Here is a 19445-nt window from a genome sequence, read left to right as displayed (position 1 = left end):
AAAAATAAAAGGAGTGCTAAGGACCTTGTGTAATGAGTGAAGGAGGCAGAAGGAGGAGGTAATAAGATCTGTAGTTAGCCAGATAACTCTGGTATCTTTTAGTCCTTCCTTGCTACATCATTATAAATATTGGTAGCTCTCTGGGATGCTAATGGCCCAAGTCATGATTGCCACAAAACGTAAGGTAGACCTTATTTATGGCAATGTCTACTAAAGTCAGTTACTTATGAGTGGGCAATTAATATTCAGAGCCTTGGGGCAGAAATGAGTAAGGAAGGAAGAAAAACAAAAAACAAAAAAGCCTTTGCTTCCCTCTCCCAGGACATTACAATTAGATAGTCACAATAAATGAAAATTAAACTGTATAAAAACAAAAAAAACTTACTGCCATCGAGTCGATTCTGACTCATAGCGACCCCATAGGGTTTCCCAGACCGTAAATCTCTAAGGAAGCAGACTGCCAGATCTTTCTCCCACAGAGCCACTGGTAGTCTCGAACCACCGACCTTTTGGTTAGCAGTTGATCACTTTAACCACTGCACCACCAGGGCTCCATTAACCTTTATGAAAGTGAGTATAATTGTAATGTGTAAATAATACAGAATTTAACTAAAGGCAGTCCACTTTTAAGGAAAAGAGTTTAATTACCTCACTGTGAGTATATTTTAGGAAATTTTCATTCATTTATTTATTCAGGACATTTTTGGAGGTATCACTCAATGTTTTAAAGCTTTTTATGGAAGATACAAGGTTGAATTTGACGTGGCTCCTTCCCTCAACTCCAGTATTTAAACTTCAAGGTTTATCCAGATCTGAATCTCCTTTTCTCTCTCTTCCCCCTTTCTTCCCCCCTTGCCTATGTTTTCCTTCCCTTCCTTATCCTTCCTTTCTCTCTCTCTCTCTCTCACACACACACACGTGTGCACACACATGCAACACGTGGATGCATACAGATACAGACAGGGTCACACAACCAATTTGAAATGACAGTGATATGGCTTATTGTTATCCAGAGGCAGATATGATAGGGGTCAAATTGAGCTTACTAAAAGCAACACCACATAGAGTAAAAGTCTTGTATTGTTTTCTAAAAATGGAGAATATTCTATTTCATAATGATAGTATAATGGATGCGTCTTATGTCTTAACGTAGAAGAATGTGATCTTTATAAATTAGTCTTATAAAATTCTAAATGTAGAACCGATTGGGGAAGTAAGAGAACTAATACTTACTGAGTATATAATTCATGTCATTCACTGTTGTTGTATACTGCCATCATCACAGTTTCTAGTTTTTATTAAAGAGGAGGAAAGGTTGGTAAGCCACAGATTGTTGAATAGCATTTAAATCCTACTGAATCCCAAATCATAGAAGACACATTTATCTTTAAAAGTGAACACGAAGCACTGAAGGAGAAGAACTGCCAGCCAAGGATCATATATCCAGCAAAACTCTCTCTGAAATATGAAGGCGAAATTAAGATATTTACAGATAAACACAAGTTTAGAGAATTTGCAAAAACCAAACCAAAGCTACAAGAAATATTAAAGGATATTGTTTGGTCAGAAAACCAATAATATCAGATACCAGCACAACACAAGGTCACAAAACAGAACATCCTGATATCAACTCAAATAGGGAAATCACAAAAACAAATTAAAATTAATTAAAAAAAAAATACTCATAACAGGGAATCATGGAAGTCAATATGTAAAAGATCACAATAATCAAAAAGAGGGACTAAACACAGGAGGCATAGAACTGCCATATGGAGAGTGATACAAGGCGATATAGAACAATACAAGTTAGGTTTTTACTTAGAAAAATAGGTGTAAATAATAAGGTAACCACAAAGAGATATAACAACTCCATAACTCAAGATAAAAGCCAAGAAAAACGTAACGACTCAACAAACATAAAGTCAAACACTACGAAAATGAGGATCTCACAATTTACTAAGAAAAACGTCTCAGCACAAAAAAGTAAGTGGAAAAACGAAATTGTCAACAACACACATAAAAAGGCATCAAAATGACAACACTAAACACTTATTTATCTATAATTATGCTGAATGTAAATGGACTAAATGCACCAATAAAGAGACAGAGAGTCTCGGACTGGATAAAGAAACACGATCCGTCTATATGCTGCCTACAAGAGACACACCTTAGACTTAGAGACACAAACAAACTAAAACTCAAAGGATGGAAAAAAATATATCAAGCAAACAATAAGCAAAAAAGAAGAGGAGTAGCAATATTAATTTCTGACAAAATAGACTTTAGACTTAAATCCACCACAAACGATAAAGAAGGACACTACATAATGATAAAAGGGACAATTAATCAGGAAGACATAACCATATTAAATATTTATGCACCCAATGACAGGGCTGCAAGTTACATAAATCAAATTTTAACAGAATTGAAAAGTGAGATAGACACCTCCACATTTATAGTAGGAGACTTCAACACACCACTTTCGGAGAAGGACAGGACATCCAGTAAGAAGCTCAACAGAGACACGGAAGACCTACTTACAACAATCAACCAACTTGACCTCAGTGACTTATACAGAACTCTCCACCCAACTGCTGCAAAGTATACTTTTTTTTCTAGCGCACATGGAACATTCTCTAGAATAGACCACATATTAGGTCATAAAACAACCCTTTGCAGAGTCCAAAACATCGAAATATTACAAAGCATCTTCTCAGACCACAAGGCAATAAAACTAGAAATCAATAACAGAAAAACTAGGGAAAAGAAATCAAATACTTGGAAAATGAACAATACCCTCCTGAAAAAAGACTGGGTTATAGAAGACATCAAGGAGGGAATAAGGAAATTCACAGAATGCAACGAGAATGAAAATATTTCCTATCAAAACCTCTGGGACACAGCAAAAGCAGTGCTCAGAGCCCAATTTATATCGAAAAATGCACACATACAAAAAGAAGAAAGAGTCAAAATCAGAGAACTGTCCCTTCAACTTGAACAAATAGAAAGTGAGCAACAGAAGAATCCATCAGGCACCAGAAGAAAACAAATAATAAAAATTAGAGCTGAACTAAATGAATTAGAGAACAGAAAAACAATTGAAAGAATTAACAAAGCCAAAAGCTGGTTCTTTGAAAAAATTTACAAAATTGATAAACCATTGGCTAGACTGACAAAAGATATACAGGAAAGGAAACAACCCGAATAAGAAACGAGAAGGACCACATCACAACAGAACCAACTGAAATTAAAAGAATCATATCAGATTATTATGAAAAATTGTACTCTAACAAATTTGCAAACCTAGAAGAAATGGATGAATTCCTGGAAAAAGACTACCTACCTAAACTAACACATTCAGAAGTAGAACAACTAAATAGACCCATAACAAAAAAAGAGCTTGAAACGGTAATCAAAAAACTCCCAACAAAAGAAAGCCCTGGCCCGGACGACTTCACTGCAGAGTTCTACCAAACTTTCAGAGAAGAGTTAACACCACTACTACTGAAGGTATTCCAAAGCATAGAAAATGACGGAATACTACCCAACTCATTCTATGAAGCCACCGTCTCCCTGATACCAAAACCAGGTAAAGACATTACAAAAAAAGACAATTATAGACCTGTATCCCTCATGAACATAGATGCAAAAATCCTCAACAAAATTCTAGCCAATAGAATCCAACAACACGTCAAAAAAATAATTCACCATGATCAAGTGGGATTTATACCAGGTATGCAAGGCTGGTTTAATATCAGAAAAACCATTAATGTAATCCATCACATAAATAAAACAAAAGACAAAAACCACATGATCTTATCAATGGATGCAGAAAAGGCATTGGACAAAGTCCAACACCCATTTATGATAAAAACTCTTACCAAAATAGGAATTGAAGGAAAATTCCTCAACATAATAAAGGGCATCTATGCAAAGCCAACAGCCAATATCACTCTAAATGGAGAGAACCTGAAAGCATTTCCCTTGAGAACGGGAACCAGACAAGGATGCCCTTTATCGCCGCTCTTATTCAACATCGTGCTAGAAGTCCTAGCCAGGGCAATTAGGCTAGACAAAGAAAAAAAGGCATCCGGATTGGCAAGGAGGAAGTAAAATTATCTCTATTTGCAGATGACATGATCTTATACACAGAAAACCCTAAGGGATCCTCCAGAAAACTACTGAAACTAATAGAAGAGTTTGGCAGAGTGTCAGGTTATAAAATAAACATACAAAAATCACTTGGATTCCTCTACATCAACAAAAAGAACACCGAAGAGGAAATCACCAAATCAATACCATTCACAGTAGCCCCCAAGAAGATAAAATACCTAGGAATAAATCTTACCAAAGATGTAAAAGACCTATACAAAGAAAACTACAAAGCTCTACTACAAGAAATTCAAAAGGACATACTTAAGTGGAAAAACATACCTTGCTCATGGATAGGAAGACTTAACATAGTAAAAATGTCTATTCTACGCAAAACCATCTATACATATAACGCATTTCCGATCCAATTTCCAATGTCATTTTTTAAGGTGATAGAGAAACAAATCACCAGTTTCATATGGAAGGGAAAGAAGCCTCGGATAAGTAAAGCATTACTGAAAAAGAAGAAGAAAGTGGGAGGCCTCACTCTACCTGACTTTAGAACATATTATACAGCCACAGTAGTCAAAACAGCCTGGTACTGGTACAACAACAGGCACATAGACCAATGGAACAGAATTGAGAACCCAGATATAAATCCATCCACATATGAGCAGCTGATATTTGACAAAGGACCAGTGTCAGTTAATTGGGGAAAAGATAGTCTTTTTAACAAATGGTGCTGGCATAACTGGATATCCATTTGCAAAAAAATGAAACAGGACCCATACCTCACACCATGCACAAAAACTAACTCCAAGTGGATCAAAGACCTAAACATAAAGACTAAAACGATAAAGATCATGGAAGAAAAAATAGGGACAACCCTAGGAGCCCTAATACAAGGCATAAACAGAATACAAAACATTACCAAAAATGACAAAGAGAAACCAGATAACTGGGAGCTCCTAAAAATCAAACATCTATGCTCATCTGAAGACTTCACCAAAAGAGTAAAAAGACCACCTACAGACTGGGAAAGAATTTTCGGCTCTGACATCTCAGACCAGTGCCTGATTTCTAAAATCTACATGATTCTGTCAAAACTCAACCACAAAAAGACAAACAACCCAATCAAGAAGTGGGCAAAGGATATGAACACACACTTCACTAAAGAAGATATTCAGGCACCTAACAGATACATGAGAAAATGCTCTCGATCATTAGCCATTAGAGAAATGCAAATTAAAACTACATGAGATTCCATCTCACTCCAACAAGGCTGGCATTAATCCAAAAAACACAAAATAATAAATGTTGGAGAGGCTGCGGAGAGATCGGAACTCTTATACACTGCTGGTGGGAATATAAAATGGTACAACCACTTTGGAAATCTATCTGGCGTTATCTTAAACAGTTAGAAATAGAACTACCATACAACCCAGAAATCCCACTCCTCGGAATATACCCTAGAGATACAAGAGCCTTCACACAAACAGAGATATGCACACCCATGTTTATTGCAGCTCTGTTTACAATAGCAAAAAGCTGGAAGCAACCAAGGTGTCCATCAACAGATGAATGGGTAAATAAATTGTGGTATATTCACACAATGGAATACTACGCGTCGATAAAGAACAGTGACGAATCTGTGAAACATTTCATAACATGGAGGAACCTGGAAGGCATTATGCTGAGTGAAATTAGAGGGAAAAGGACAAATATTGTATAAGACCACTATTATAAGATCTTGAGAAATAGTAAAAACTGAGAAGAACACATACTTTTGTGGTTACGAAGGGGGGAGGGAGGGAGGGAGAGAGAGGGTTTTTTATTGATTAATTAGTAGATAAGAACTGCTCTAGGTGAAGGGAAGGACAACACTCAATACATGGAAGGTCAGCTCAATTGGACTGGACCAAAAACAAAGAAGTTTCTGGGATAAAATGAATGCTTCAAAGGACAGCCAAGCAAGGGCGGGGGTTTGGGGACCATGGTTTAAGGAGACTTCTAAGTCAATTGGCAAAATAATTCTATTATGAAAACATTCTGCATCCCACTTTGAAATGTGGCGTCTGGGGTCTTAAATGCTAACAAGCGGTCATCTAAGATGCATCAATTGGTCTCAACCCACCTGGATCAAAGGAGAATGAAGAATACCAAGGTCACACGACAACTAAGAGCCCAAGAGACAGAAAGGGCCACATGAACCAGAGACCTACATCATCCTGAGACCAGAAAAACTAGTTGGTGCCCGGCCACAATCGATGACTGCCCTCACAGGGAGCACAATAGAGAACCCCTGAGGGAGCAGGAGATCAGTGGGATGCAGACCCCAAATTCTCATAAAAAGACCATACTTAATGGACTGACTGAGACTAGAGGAATTCCGGCGGCCATGGTCCCCAAACCTTCTGTTGGCACAGGATGGGAACCATTCCCGAAGACAATTCATCAGACATGAAAGGGACTGGACAGTGGGTGGGAGAGAGATGCTGATGAAGAGTGAGCTAATTATATCAGGTGGACACTTGAGATTGTGTTGGCATCTCCTGTCTGGAGGGGGGATGGGAGGATAGAGAGAGTGGGAAGCTGGCAAAATTGTCACGAAAGGAGAGACTGGAAGAGCTGACTCATTAGGGGAAGAGCAAGTGGGAGTACGGAGTAAGATGTATGTAAACTTATATGTGACAGACTGACTTGAATTGTAAACATTCACTTGAAGCTCAATAAAAGTTAATTAAAAAAAAAAGTGAACACGAACGAATTTCATAATATGTATAAAAATCAAGCGAGTGTGGCAAGTAACAAAACATCCTTGCGAGTTTTCTTAAAATGAAGGGATTCTTTTTTGTATATAAAATTAAAGTTGAATAACGATATAGAACTGCATATCTTCCATGTTCATGTTATTCCTCTGTATTGCTCTCCCCTTGGTGCTGTTATGGGGAGTGGATAGTAGTGCTGGGAGTATATCGTCTACCAGGGAAGTCGAATTGTGAGGTTTAAGCTTATAAAAGAGCATGCAGAGGCCACCTGTGCGGGGAGCTGAGCATACTCTGCTCTGAGTCTTTTTATATAACGTCACTTCTGGCTAATAATGAAATAATTTGAACGAGGTAATTTTTTCCAGATAAGTTAATTTTTCCAGTCATTCATTCAACAAAAACTTAAGAATAAAAGACTAAATTTTGAAGGAACCTATTTCAAAACATATCGTACACTCTTGTCTTAGTAAATAGAGTAGAATGAACGTGGTTTCACCATACGTTGGTGACTTGTGCCCATTATTTTGACCTCCAGTTATTATAGTTGGAGCCCCAGTGACATAGTGGCTAATAGCTCAGCTGTTAACCAAAAGGTAGCAGTTCAAATCCACCAGCCACTCCTTGAAAACTGTATGGGCTGTTCTACTCTGTCCTGTAGGGTCGCTGTGAGTCGGAATCAACTCAACAGCAAAGGGTCTGGGCAGTTATTATAGTTAAAATAGCTTTAACATTTTATAAAAAAATTCAAATAGCTAGTGAAATATGTGTGGCTATAGATTTCCCTTAAGAGATTTGCTCTTCTGGTTAATACTTTATTTTTTTCTGATATCATGTCCTTACTCGTTCTCTGCCATCACTTCTTGACTTTAATCTTTATTGTCCCTTTACCTATCTGGCATTTTCTGTCCTCTGTTTGACTTTTTGGAGTCCCTGGGAGGTGCAAATGGTTAAGGATTTCACTGATAACTGAAAGCTTGTTGGTTCCAATCCACCCAGAATCACCTTAAAAGACAGGCCTGGTGATCCGCTTCTGAAATACCACAGCCGTTGAAAACCTGTGAAGAACATGGGGTCGTCAGGAGTCAGAATCAACCCTATGGCACCTGGTTTGGTTTTACTCTTTACTTGTTTTTTTTCCTTGATCCCACCATTCTTCTCCATCTTCTCCTGTGCATTAAGGTTCTTACGGTTTTTGGGTTTTGGCCTTGATGGCCACTCTTCAGCAAGCAGTGGACATACATCTCTTTCTGCTTAGAGCTTATTACCAGTCATACAGTGTTTCTAATTTTCCAGTGTTTTGGTAAGTATTAAAGCCATACCTAATTTGAGAAGTGAGTGCAAAAATCTGAAATCTAAATAATAAGCATTATTGTTTAAAAAGAAAACATTCTATAATGGTGGTGGGATAATTTAGAAAGAGATGGAGAGAATGTTTGCACAACTTAAAGAACGTAATCAGTGTCACTGAAGTGTACATGTAAAAATTAGTGAAATGTAGGTTTTTGTTGCGTGTATATCACTATAATAAAAAAAAGAAAGAAAGCATTCTAGGCTAATGGTTATTGTACTTTGTATTCTTAAACCCATGCTGATGTTTGTGGTTGTTACAAAGTATAGCCAAATTTGGTAGTTGTAAAAAGCTTCAGCCCTCATCCTACCTTTCATTTTACAGAGTTCGCAGTAATTAGGACCATTTTGTACCAGCACATCTTGTTTTCCATTTAAGAGATAAATCCCCGCCCCCCACCGAATTGAAGGCCAGCTATTACTTTTTTCATATTGACTAGCATTATCATTTTAAAGGGCCTTTCTTTTGATTGTGATTGATTTTTAGTTGGCAGTAATTCAAACCAATTGAAGCTTCTTTGCCTTCTCCAACCTCTGTTAAATAGTTAATTATCTGCAAAATAAAGCTTAAATGCACAAGGGGAATTACTAAGAATGAAAATTCTACTTCTATATTTAGAAAGATTTTCAACACTAAGGTTTGAAACAAAAGGTTGTTTTCAGCAGGTAAGCCTTACATTGGTGAAAAAGAGGGTCTTAATATATCAGGCATCCTTTTTTCCTTTTAACGACAAATGATCAGACAGAAGAGACAAGGTGAATCAGAGAGAATAGGAGAAGGAAGAAAACAATCAGAAGGCATTCTGTTGTGAAATGTGGCATGCACAAAGGGAGGCTGGATTAAGTGAATCATTAATAGATTATGCTAAGTATGTTTCCTTAACTGGAATGAGGATTTTCTTAATTGGAAAGGAGAGACCCTGCCTGGGAAGGGGAGTGGTCATCAGTAATGAGAGAAAAGGTGATTGAGGTAGAAGGAATTGGATTACTGTATTTCTGTGTTTTCTGGTACAAGGAGTTTATATGCAGTCCCTTTACATTTTTATCTCCAAAGAAAGATATGCCTGTGTAAATATTGCTATATTCAATCAAACAAAGAAAACCCAAAAAACAAAGCAATTGCTCTCGAGTTGATTCTGACTCATGGCAATGCCATGCGCTTCAGAGTAGAACTGTGCTCCATGGGGTTTTCAATGGCCATGGCCTTAAAAGTGAGGATGGGGGGATTTAGTCTCACTTACTTTGGGTATGTTATCAGGAAGGACCAGTCTCTGGAGAAGGGCAGCACGCTTGGTTAAGTAAAGGATCAGCAAAAAAAGACGAAGACCCTCATCGAGATGGATTGACGCAGTGGCTGCAACAATGGGCTCAAACATAGCAACGCTTGTCAGGACGACACAGGATAGGCAGTGTTTCCTTCCGTTTTACATAGGGTCGCTAGGAGTCGGAGCTGACTCAATGGCACCTGACAACAACAACAATGATCTTTCAGAAGTAGAGTATCAGGCCTTTCTTCTGAGTTCTCTTGGGGGTGGATTCAAACTGCCAACTCTTTGGTTAGTATCTGAGCACTTAACCATTTGTGCCACCCAGAAATTCCTAAATGTGGGTATAATTCGGGATATGTAGATTCCTGAATAAAATTACAAGAAGATAATTATTGCATAGAAAATCATAGTCATAGAATAATTATTACATAGAACGTATTGTCAGAATACAATTTTTGCTTACCAACCTTATGGTAAAAAAAAAAAAACCAGTGCCGTCGAGTTGATTCCGACTCATAGCGACCCTATAGGACAGAGTAGAACTGCCTCATAGAGTTTCCAAGGAGCCCCTGGTGGATTCGAACTGCTGACCCTTTGGTTAGCAGCCGTAGCACTTAACCACTACGCCACCAGGGTTTCCAACCTTATGGTAGATTTTTCTATTTGACTATGATTAATATCAGATTTTTAGGTTCAGAATATAATTTTTTTCTCAATATTCAGAATAATACAGTATCTTTAAATCATTGCTAGTCATTTTAGATAATGTCAAGACTACTAACGCTGTGTGTGTGTGTGTGTGTGTGTGTGTGTTAGATGCTATGGTGTGCCATCCAGGTCCTCCTCTTTAGGACTGAGATGCACACTTCCCTAGCTGCCTGAAGTATTGCCTTTTGATGGATCATAGTTGAGCTTCTCCCCAGGATTTGCCCATGGAAATTGCCTCTTCCAAGGCTCCGATGCCTTCCTAGAGGCAGTCCATATCCAATTTCCCTACTAAGTGAGGGCACAAAGTCTCAGCATCCGCCTTTCCTTAACTGTGGACTTCTCAGACTGATGGCCATCGTAGCTCCTCCCTTGGGACTGGCAGTTGTGTTGAAATTCAGCTTTTCTCTTTGCCCAGTCCTACATCCTTCACTTACCCACAGGTGTTCTTTTCAGAGCACACCCGAGTCTAAAGTCGTACTGGTAAATCTTAGAATTTGTTTCCTGGGGAACCTGACCCATGACAATATGTAACTCAGAATAAAATTATAGTTAATTGTTCATCTGATTTTAGACTATGTTAGAGTTTTTGAAGGCCAATAAATAACATCTCTTTCTTAACTTTCCAAATTCTGAACAAACTGAGAAATAGATATTACGTTGAGAAGATAGAAGTCAAAATACCAACTTTATTGAGTTGGAACCAACTCGGTGGCAAATAACAATTACTACAATCAGAATTGGTGGTTGTAGCATGGATGTTAAGACAAGTTGAGCTTCCTTATACTTCCTTGGGCCCCTGGTGCTGCAGTGGTTAAGTGTTTGGCTGCTAACCAAAAGGTCTGCAGTTTGAATCCAGTAGCTGCTCCTTGGAAACCCTATGGGACAGTTCTACTCTGACCTATAGGGTCGCTATGAGTTGGAGTCAACTTGATGGCAATAAGTTTGGTTTTGGATTTTATACTTCCTTAAATTGTACATTTCTCCCCAAATTGTGGGCATCTTTGGCAAACATAGCCTGTCCAGTAAGGCTGCTTACCTGGGTGTCTAGTTTGGAATGCATCCCTCTGTGTGTAGGGAGCTATAAAAGAGAGAACCCAGAATGAGCAGAATTGGGTTTGGTCAATTCTTTCTCCCTAAATCACCAATAAGATAGAGATAAGAGGATGGGAGTAACTATTTTTAGAGTCCAGGTGATATAAACATCCCGAAAAATGTGTAAATTTGCTATTTATAAATATTAATTAATATTAGAGTTAAGAAAAAGTAACTTATTTAAAAAATATATAAACAAATTAGTATTAGCATGCTTTTCTCCAATTTCTTAAATATGAATAATGCTCATTTCTTGTACCACAAGTTTGTGTTTGTTGCCTGCTGACATTTATCACTTTTAACTTCGTCTATCAAAGGGTTTTTTAAACAGTGTTGTTATTGACTATTCACTCCTTTATATCTTCTGATCAATTTCACATCCTGTGAGGAGAACACCTATTTCTGTCTTGTTCATTGTATTCTCAGTGCTTAGCACTGTGCCTGGTATGTATAAATTAATTTTTGAATGAATGAGAATGTGAATGACCCCTTAATGATACAGTTAAGCCCCTGAAATAATTCAGAACTGTATTTTGGCAGTGTATTTTAATTCTCTCTGAATTTTGAAAGCCGAAGCATTTATTAGGCAAGCATTTGATAATTAAAAGAATTTATTGTATGTTATGGAGTTACATTGGTGAAGGGTTAACAAAAGCCTTTCCCATGGTGTGTGAGAATGTGATCTTCAATTAACTTTCTACCTCTTTACCTAGGAAGCAGCTAAAGGTAGTAAGGTCAACTATGTTCCTAGCAGCATATGACCCCTGACTGATAAATTGCATGAAACAGGAGAACTATAAATACTTGAAGCAAGCGTAGCTCTGAGCGTGGTGAGTTTTGTAACTCCACTATCCAATGTGGGGCTCTGGAATCTCTACAGATGGACAGTGGCTCTGGTGGGAAATGAGGCTTCTAGGCCAGGTATATTCCTCACCTGTCTGAACTGCACTTCTGCATACATGACTGTAAGACTACCACAAAAGAGGAGCCTCTGATGCTGTCCTGCTGGCAAATGGTTGTTCCTGTCCTTAGCCATCTGAGTAGACTGATGCTGAGAGTAGCTTGAGGATAGTCTTGGATGTCTGAGAATTTCATTAACCCAGGCAGACTCCTTATTGGGCATTGCAGTTAAATCTTCAGTTAACCAGAATTAAAAAAAATGGAATGATGGGATACCCAAAAGATAAATGAAGTTCTCTCCATAGGCTTCATTGACAAAAATTTATAAAAATAGCTTTATTGCGATATAATTCACATACCATACAATTCGCCCATTTAGTGTACATTGAACTTGAGTACGTTCACAGATGTATGCAACCGTCAGTACAATTACTTACAGAGCATTGTCATCACCTGAAAAAGAAACCCCATACCCTTTGGCTATAACTCTCTATCCCCCTATTTCCCCAGCACTAAACAACTATTAATCTATTTTCTCTCTGTAGATTTGCATATTATGGACATTTCATATAAATGGAATCATATAATATGTGGTCTTTGTGACTTGCTTCTCTTTCACTTGGCATACTGTTTCCAAAACTCATCCATATTATGGAATGTGTCAGTATTTTATTCCCTTTTATGACTGAATAATATGGATGTATCACATTTATTTATTGATTTGATGGACATTTGGGTTGTTTCTATTCTTTTATGAATATTCTGTGGTCAGTGTTTGTGTACATGTTTTGGTATGGATATATGTTTTCATTATTTCTGGGTATGTACCTGGGAGTGGAATTACTGGATTCAATGGAAACTTTCTTTAATTTTTTGAGGAACTGCCAGACTATTTTCCAAAGTGGCCGTACCATTTTACAATGCCATCAGTGACCTATGACTCAGTACAAAGGTTTAAGGCAGAGACGGCCTGAATCAATTGTAAACTGGAAGGAGGATGTCCCTGTGGTATTTATGCTAAGAAAAGGAATCTTTAAGATAAATTCATAAATGCAAGCTCAGAACTTGGCAGGACTGTTGGGAGGATCAGATTAAATGACAAGTGTAGAAGTATTCTGCTCATAGCGGGTACTCCCTACATTAGGGTTTTTCAGTGAAGATATAGCATTACTAGAGATTCAAACCATTTCCTGCACCATCTATGTTCAGAGCCTAGAAGACAAAGTGACAGTACTGATAATGAATCTAAAGGATTAATGAAATGGTTACTTTTGGTTTTAGAGCTGTTTTCAAATGCATTATTGTAACATTTCAGAAGGCTTTCAATAAAAAAATAGTGAAATAAGGTTTTAGAATTCAATGTGTCAGAGTATATTTAAAGATACAGACTTCTTCCTTCTTCAAATAGAGAACAATAGAATCTCAGTTTTGGAGGGGACCGTAAAGATCACTACTTTAACTGCATGTCTGAACCTTTAATCAATCTGCTTTGTAACTGAGCTGGCCACATCGATGCTGGATATTTGAGAAGCCTTTGTATTTTGCAGGTGCTACTTCTGTTATCTGTTATCTTTTTTTTTCCATTAAAATTTGACATATTTTATAGGATTTTTGTCTACTATGTTTTGTCTTCATTGGGTTTTATGGGATGAAAATCATCCAACTGTGATGGAACAGCAATACTATATTTAAGACCCAAATATGACAAATTATTGATTGCTATTTGCTAGTGGGTTTATTCTGCTATGCCTAAAAATCTGTTATTCAAATCATTGCATATACAAATTTGTTCTTGTAGCTCAAATACGAGTAATTGCTGAGAGCAGCTAACGCATCTGAATGCATTATACATGTAATATTAGTTGAAAACAGTAGTAAGCACTTGCTAAGATAATTAATATACAGCATAATTATATGGCATCAACACTGCAAATAGAAAGCAAAATTACAGGTGTGAATTTCCTGAGCTATTTTCCTGTTGCTTTTATTCTAGCTCACTTTTAAGATTGCTCTTTAAGTAGGATTTTTTAATGTTATAGTAAAAATGGAAAGATGTCATTATTTAGACCTTCATCACGTTTTGTTATTCTCATTGATTCTAGGTGATTTAAAATGTTTTGATGAAAAAAATTTTTTGAGCCATTATGTTTATGTATTACATTGTTTTATTTTAACGAATTTTGGCATGTTCTATTTCATTATTTTCATGAATTACTCAGTGGTAGTACTGAATAGCGAGCCCTTATTGGTTTTATTTGGCATATACAATCTACTGAATAGTAAACTGCATTTATAATCAGGGACAGGTGTCCAAGTCCTTGTTTATTTTTGTTATCTCTTTTTGTGACAAGGAGGAATAATAACACATCAATCTTTGATTAATAAAACCTCAGATTTCTATCAGACATTTAGAAAAAAAGGTAAATCTAGAGGTCTTTTAAGTTCCAGTTAAAGTCAGACTTCTGTGATGTTGAAATAAGCAATAAACTTCAGTGATGTGAATATATATTTTAATAATGTAGAAAATGAAGAGATGAAGCTTATCTTTTCCATCCTTGATTAATAAATCAGGATGTTAAAAATTAAGTAATTTTTATAAGCAAGTTACTTTTGTTATGCAGATATTACTTTCACTCAGTAGGAGTTTAATGGGCCCTGTGATAGACTCATGATAATTTGAGGAACTTACTTGGTAAAACTAGAATTCCTTCTTTCCTGTGTAGGCCACAGAACAGAGAGATATAGTCTGATTTGTTGTTGTTAATTTTAGATAATGAAATCCTTATACTTTTGTTGTCGTTAGGTGCCATCGAGCCAGTTCTGACTCTTAGCGACCCTATGTACAGCAGAAGGAAACACTGCCTGGTCCTGCGCCATTCTCATAATCGTAGTTGTGACTGAACCCATTGTTGCAGCCGCGGTGTCAATCCATCTTGTTGAGGGTCTTCCTCTTTTTCACTGACCTTCTAATTTACCAAGCATGATGTCCTTCTCCAGGGACTGGTCCCTTCTGATAACATGTCCAAGTTATGTGAGATGAAATCTCACCATCCTGGCCTCTAAGGAGCATTCTGGCTGTACTTCTTCCAAGACAGATTTGTTCATTCTTCAGGTTGTCTGTTCTATATTCAATATTCTTTGTCAACACTGTAATTCAAGGGCATCAATCCTTCTTTGGTCTTCCTTATTCACTGTCCAGCTTTCATATGCATATAAGGCCGTTGAAAACACCATGGTTTGGGTCAGGTGCACCTTAGTCCTTAAAGTGACATCTTTGCTTTTTAACACTTGCAAAGAGGTCTTTTGCAGCAGATTTGCCTAATGCAATACGTCCTTTGATTTCTTTTTTTATTGTGCTTTAAGTGAAAGTTTACAATTCAAGTCAGTTTCTCATACAAAAGCTTATGCACACATTGGTATGTGACCCTAGTTGCTCTCCCTATAAAGTGACAACACACTCTTCCCCCCCCATATTTCCCATGTCCATTCAACCAGCTCTTGTCCCCCACTGCCTTCTCATCTCACCTCTGGACAAGAGCTGCCCACATAGTCTCATGTGTCTACTTAAGCTAAAAAACACACTCTTCACCAGTATCATTTTATATCTTATAGTCCAGTCTAATCTTTGTCTGAAGAGTTCGTTTTGGAAATGATTTTAGTTTTGGGTTAACAGAGAGTCCGGGGGCCATATCCCCTGGGGTCCCTCCAATATCACTCAGACCTTTAAGTCTGATCTTTTTACTAGAATTTGACACCTACATCTCACTTTTCTCCTGCTCCATTAGGGATTCTCTGTTGCGTTCCTTGTGACAGCCATTGTTGTTGGTAGTAGCCAGGCACCATCTAATTCTTCCAGTCTCAGGCTGATGGAATCTCTGGCTTATGTGGCCCTTTTTTTGTCTCTTGGGCTCATATTTTCTTTGTGTCTTTGTTGTTCTGCATTCTCCTTTGCTCCAGGTGGCCTAAGACCAATTGATGCGTCTTAGATGGCTGCTTGCAAGCCTTTAAGACCCCAGATGCCACTCACCAAAGTGAGATGCAGAACATTTTCTTAATATATTTTGTTATGCCAATTGACCTAGATGTCCCTGAAAGCATGGTACCCAGACCCCTGCCCCTGCTAATCTGTCCCTCGAAGTGATGGGTTGTATTCAGGAAACTTCTTAGCTTTTGGTTTAGTCTGATTGGGCTGACTTCCCTGTATTGTGTGTTGTCCTTTCCTTCACCTGAGATAATTCTTGTCTACTATTTAGTTCATGAATACCCCCCTCCCTCCCTCCCCACCCTTGTAACCATCAAAGACTATTTTCTTTTGTGTTTGAACCTTTTCTTGAGTTCTTATAACAATGGTCTCATGCAATATTTGTCCTTTTGTGACTAACTAATTTCGCTCAGTGTAATGCCTCCCAGATTCATCCATGTTACAAGATGTTTCATGGATTCATTGTTGTTCTTTATCATTGTGTAATATTACGTTGTAAGAATATATCATAATTTGTTTATCCATTCGTCTGTTGATGGGCACTTTGGTTGTTTCCATGTTTTTGCTATTGTAAACAGTGCTTCAGTGAACATGGGTGTGCACATATCTATTCATGTGAGCGCTTTTATTTCTCTAGGATATATTCCAAGGAGTAGGATTGCTAGGTTGTATGGTAGTTCTATTTCTAGGTTTCTAAGGAAGCACCAGTTGGCTTCCAAAGTGGCTGTACCATTTTACATTCCCACCAGTAGTGTATAAGTGTTCCAGTAGCTCCACAACCTCTCCAATGTTTATTATTGTGTCTTTATTTGGGATTAATGCTTACCTTTTTTGGGTGAGGTGATATCTCATTGCAGTTTTGATTTGCATTTCCCTAACAGCTAATCATGCTGAGCATTTCCTCGTGTATCTGTTAGCCACCTGAATATCTTCTTTGGTGAAGTGCCTGTTATATCCTTTGCCCATTTTTTAATTGGGTTATTTGTCTTTTTGTTGTTGAGGTTTTGTAGTACCTTGTAGATTTTAGGGATTAAACACTGATTGGATTGGATTTGTTGTAGCCAAAATTTTTTTCCCAGTCTATAGGTTACTTTTTTGGTGAAGTCTTTGGATGAGCATAAAGTGTCTGATTTTTAGGAGCTTCTGGTTCTAGTTTCTATTCTGGTGTTTGTACAATGCTGGTAATGTTTTGTATACTGTTTATGCCATGTATTAGGGCTCCTAGCATTGTTCTTATTTTTTCGTCCATAATCTTTATCATTTTAGATTTTACATCTAGGTCTTTGACACATTTTGAGTTAGTTTTTGTGCATGGTTATGACGTATGGGTCTTGTTTCATTTTTTTGCAGATGGGTATCCAGTTATTCCAGCACTATTTGTTAAAAAGACTGTGTTTTCCCCACTTAATGGACTTTGGGACTTTGTCAAATATCGGCTGCTCATAGGTGGATGAGTTTATGTCTGGATTCTCAATTCGGTTCCATTGGTCAAAGTATCTGTTGTTGTACCAGTACGAGGCTGTTTGGACTACTGTGGCGGTATAATAGGTTCTAAAATCAGGTTGTGTGAGGCCTCCCACTTCGTTCTTTTTCAGTAATGCTGTACTTATCTGGGGGCTCTTCCTTTTCCATGTGAAGGTGGTGATTTGTTTCTCCATCTCATTAAAAAATGCCATTAGAATTTGGATAGGGATTGCACTGTATCTGTAGATCACTTTGGGTAGAATAGACATTTTCACAATGTAGAGTCTTTCTATCCATGAGCAAGGTGTGTTTTTCCACTTATGTAGGTCTCTTTTGGTTTCTTGCAGTAACCAAACCAAAACTCTGTCCATATAGGACAGAATAGAACTGCCCCATAGAGTTTCCAAGGAGCGCCTGGTGGATTCGAACTGCTGACCCCTTGGTTAGCAGCTATAGCACTTAACCACTACGCCACCAGGGTTTCCTTTCTTGCAGTAGTGTCTTGTAATTTTACTTGTATAGGTGTCTTACGTCGCTGGTTAGATTTATTACTAAGTATTTTATCTTCTTGGGGGCTATTGTAAATGGTACTGATTTGGTAACTTCCTCTTCGACGTTCTCCTTGTTGGTGTAAAGGAATCCAACTGACTTTTGATTTTTGTATGTTTATCTTGTATCCTAATACTTTGCTGAACTCTTCTCTTAGTTCCAGTAGTTTTCTTGTGTATTCTTTTGAGCTTTCTGTGTATAAGATCATATCATGTGCAAATAGAGATACTTTTACTTCTTCCTTACCAATTTGAATGCCCTTTATTTCTTTTTCTAGGCTATTTGCTCTGGCTAGGACCTCCAGCAGAATGATGAATAAGAGTGGTGATAAAGGGCGTCCTTGTCTGGTCCCATTCTCAAGGGGAATGCATTCAGACTCTCTCCATTTAGGTTGACGTTGGCTGTTGGCTTTGTATAAATGCCCTTTATTATGTTGAGGAATTTTCCTCCTATTCCAATTTTGCTGAGAGTTTTTATCATGAATGAGTGTTGGACTTTGTCAAACGCCTTTTCTGCATCGATTGATAAGATCATGTGGTTCTTTTGTTTTATTTATGTGATGGATTACATTGATTATTTTTCTAATGTTAAACCATTCCCATTTACCTGGTATGAATCCCACTTGGTCATGACAAATTATTGTTTTGATATGTTGTTGAATTCTATTGGCTAGAATTTTGTTGAGGATTTTTGCATCTAAGTTCATGAGGGATATAGGTCTCTAATTTTCTTTTTTTGTGGTGTCTTTGCCTGGTTTTGGTATCAGGGATATGCTAGCTTCATAAAATGAGTTTGAGAGTATTCCATCCTGTTCTATGCTCTGAAATACCTTTAGTAGTAGTGGTGTTAACTCTTCTCTGAAAGGGTGGTAGAATTCTCCAGTAAAGCCCACAGGGCCAGGGCTTTTTTTGTTGTTGTTGGGTTTTTTTTCATTACCTTTTTAATCTCTTCTTTTGTTACAGGTTTGTTTAGTTCTACCTTGGTTTGTGTTAGTTTAGGTAATGTGTTTCTAGAAATTTGTCCATTTCCTCTAGGTTTTCAAATTTGTTAGAGTGTAATTTTTTTCATAGTATTCTGTTAGGATTCTTTTAATTTCATTTGGGTCTGTTGTGATATCACTCATTTCAGTTCTTATTTGGGTTATTTGCTCCCTCTCCTGATTTTCTTTTGTCAGTTTGGCCAATGGTTTATAAACTTTTTTGATGTTTTCAAAGAAGCAACTTTTGGTCTTCTTAACTTTGTTTTCTGTTCTCTATTTCATTTAATTCTGCTCTA

The 19445-nt window shown here is 37.5% G+C and overlaps 1 protein-coding gene across 2 annotated transcripts in view; it reads left to right on the top strand.

The window, feature by feature from the left end:
* The window catches only part of ZBBX (zinc finger B-box domain containing), a 151761-nt gene that overhangs the window by 48322 nt on the left and 83994 nt on the right, over positions 1–19445 (top strand). The window lies entirely within an intron of this gene.

The sequence above is a fragment of the Loxodonta africana genome, chromosome 23 (genome assembly GCF_030014295.1).
Source record: "Loxodonta africana isolate mLoxAfr1 chromosome 23, mLoxAfr1.hap2, whole genome shotgun sequence".
NCBI lineage: Eukaryota > Metazoa > Chordata > Mammalia > Proboscidea > Elephantidae > Loxodonta > Loxodonta africana.
The sequence above is the reverse complement of the archived record's forward strand: the minus strand, read 5'-3'. Positions and strand labels throughout refer to the sequence as shown.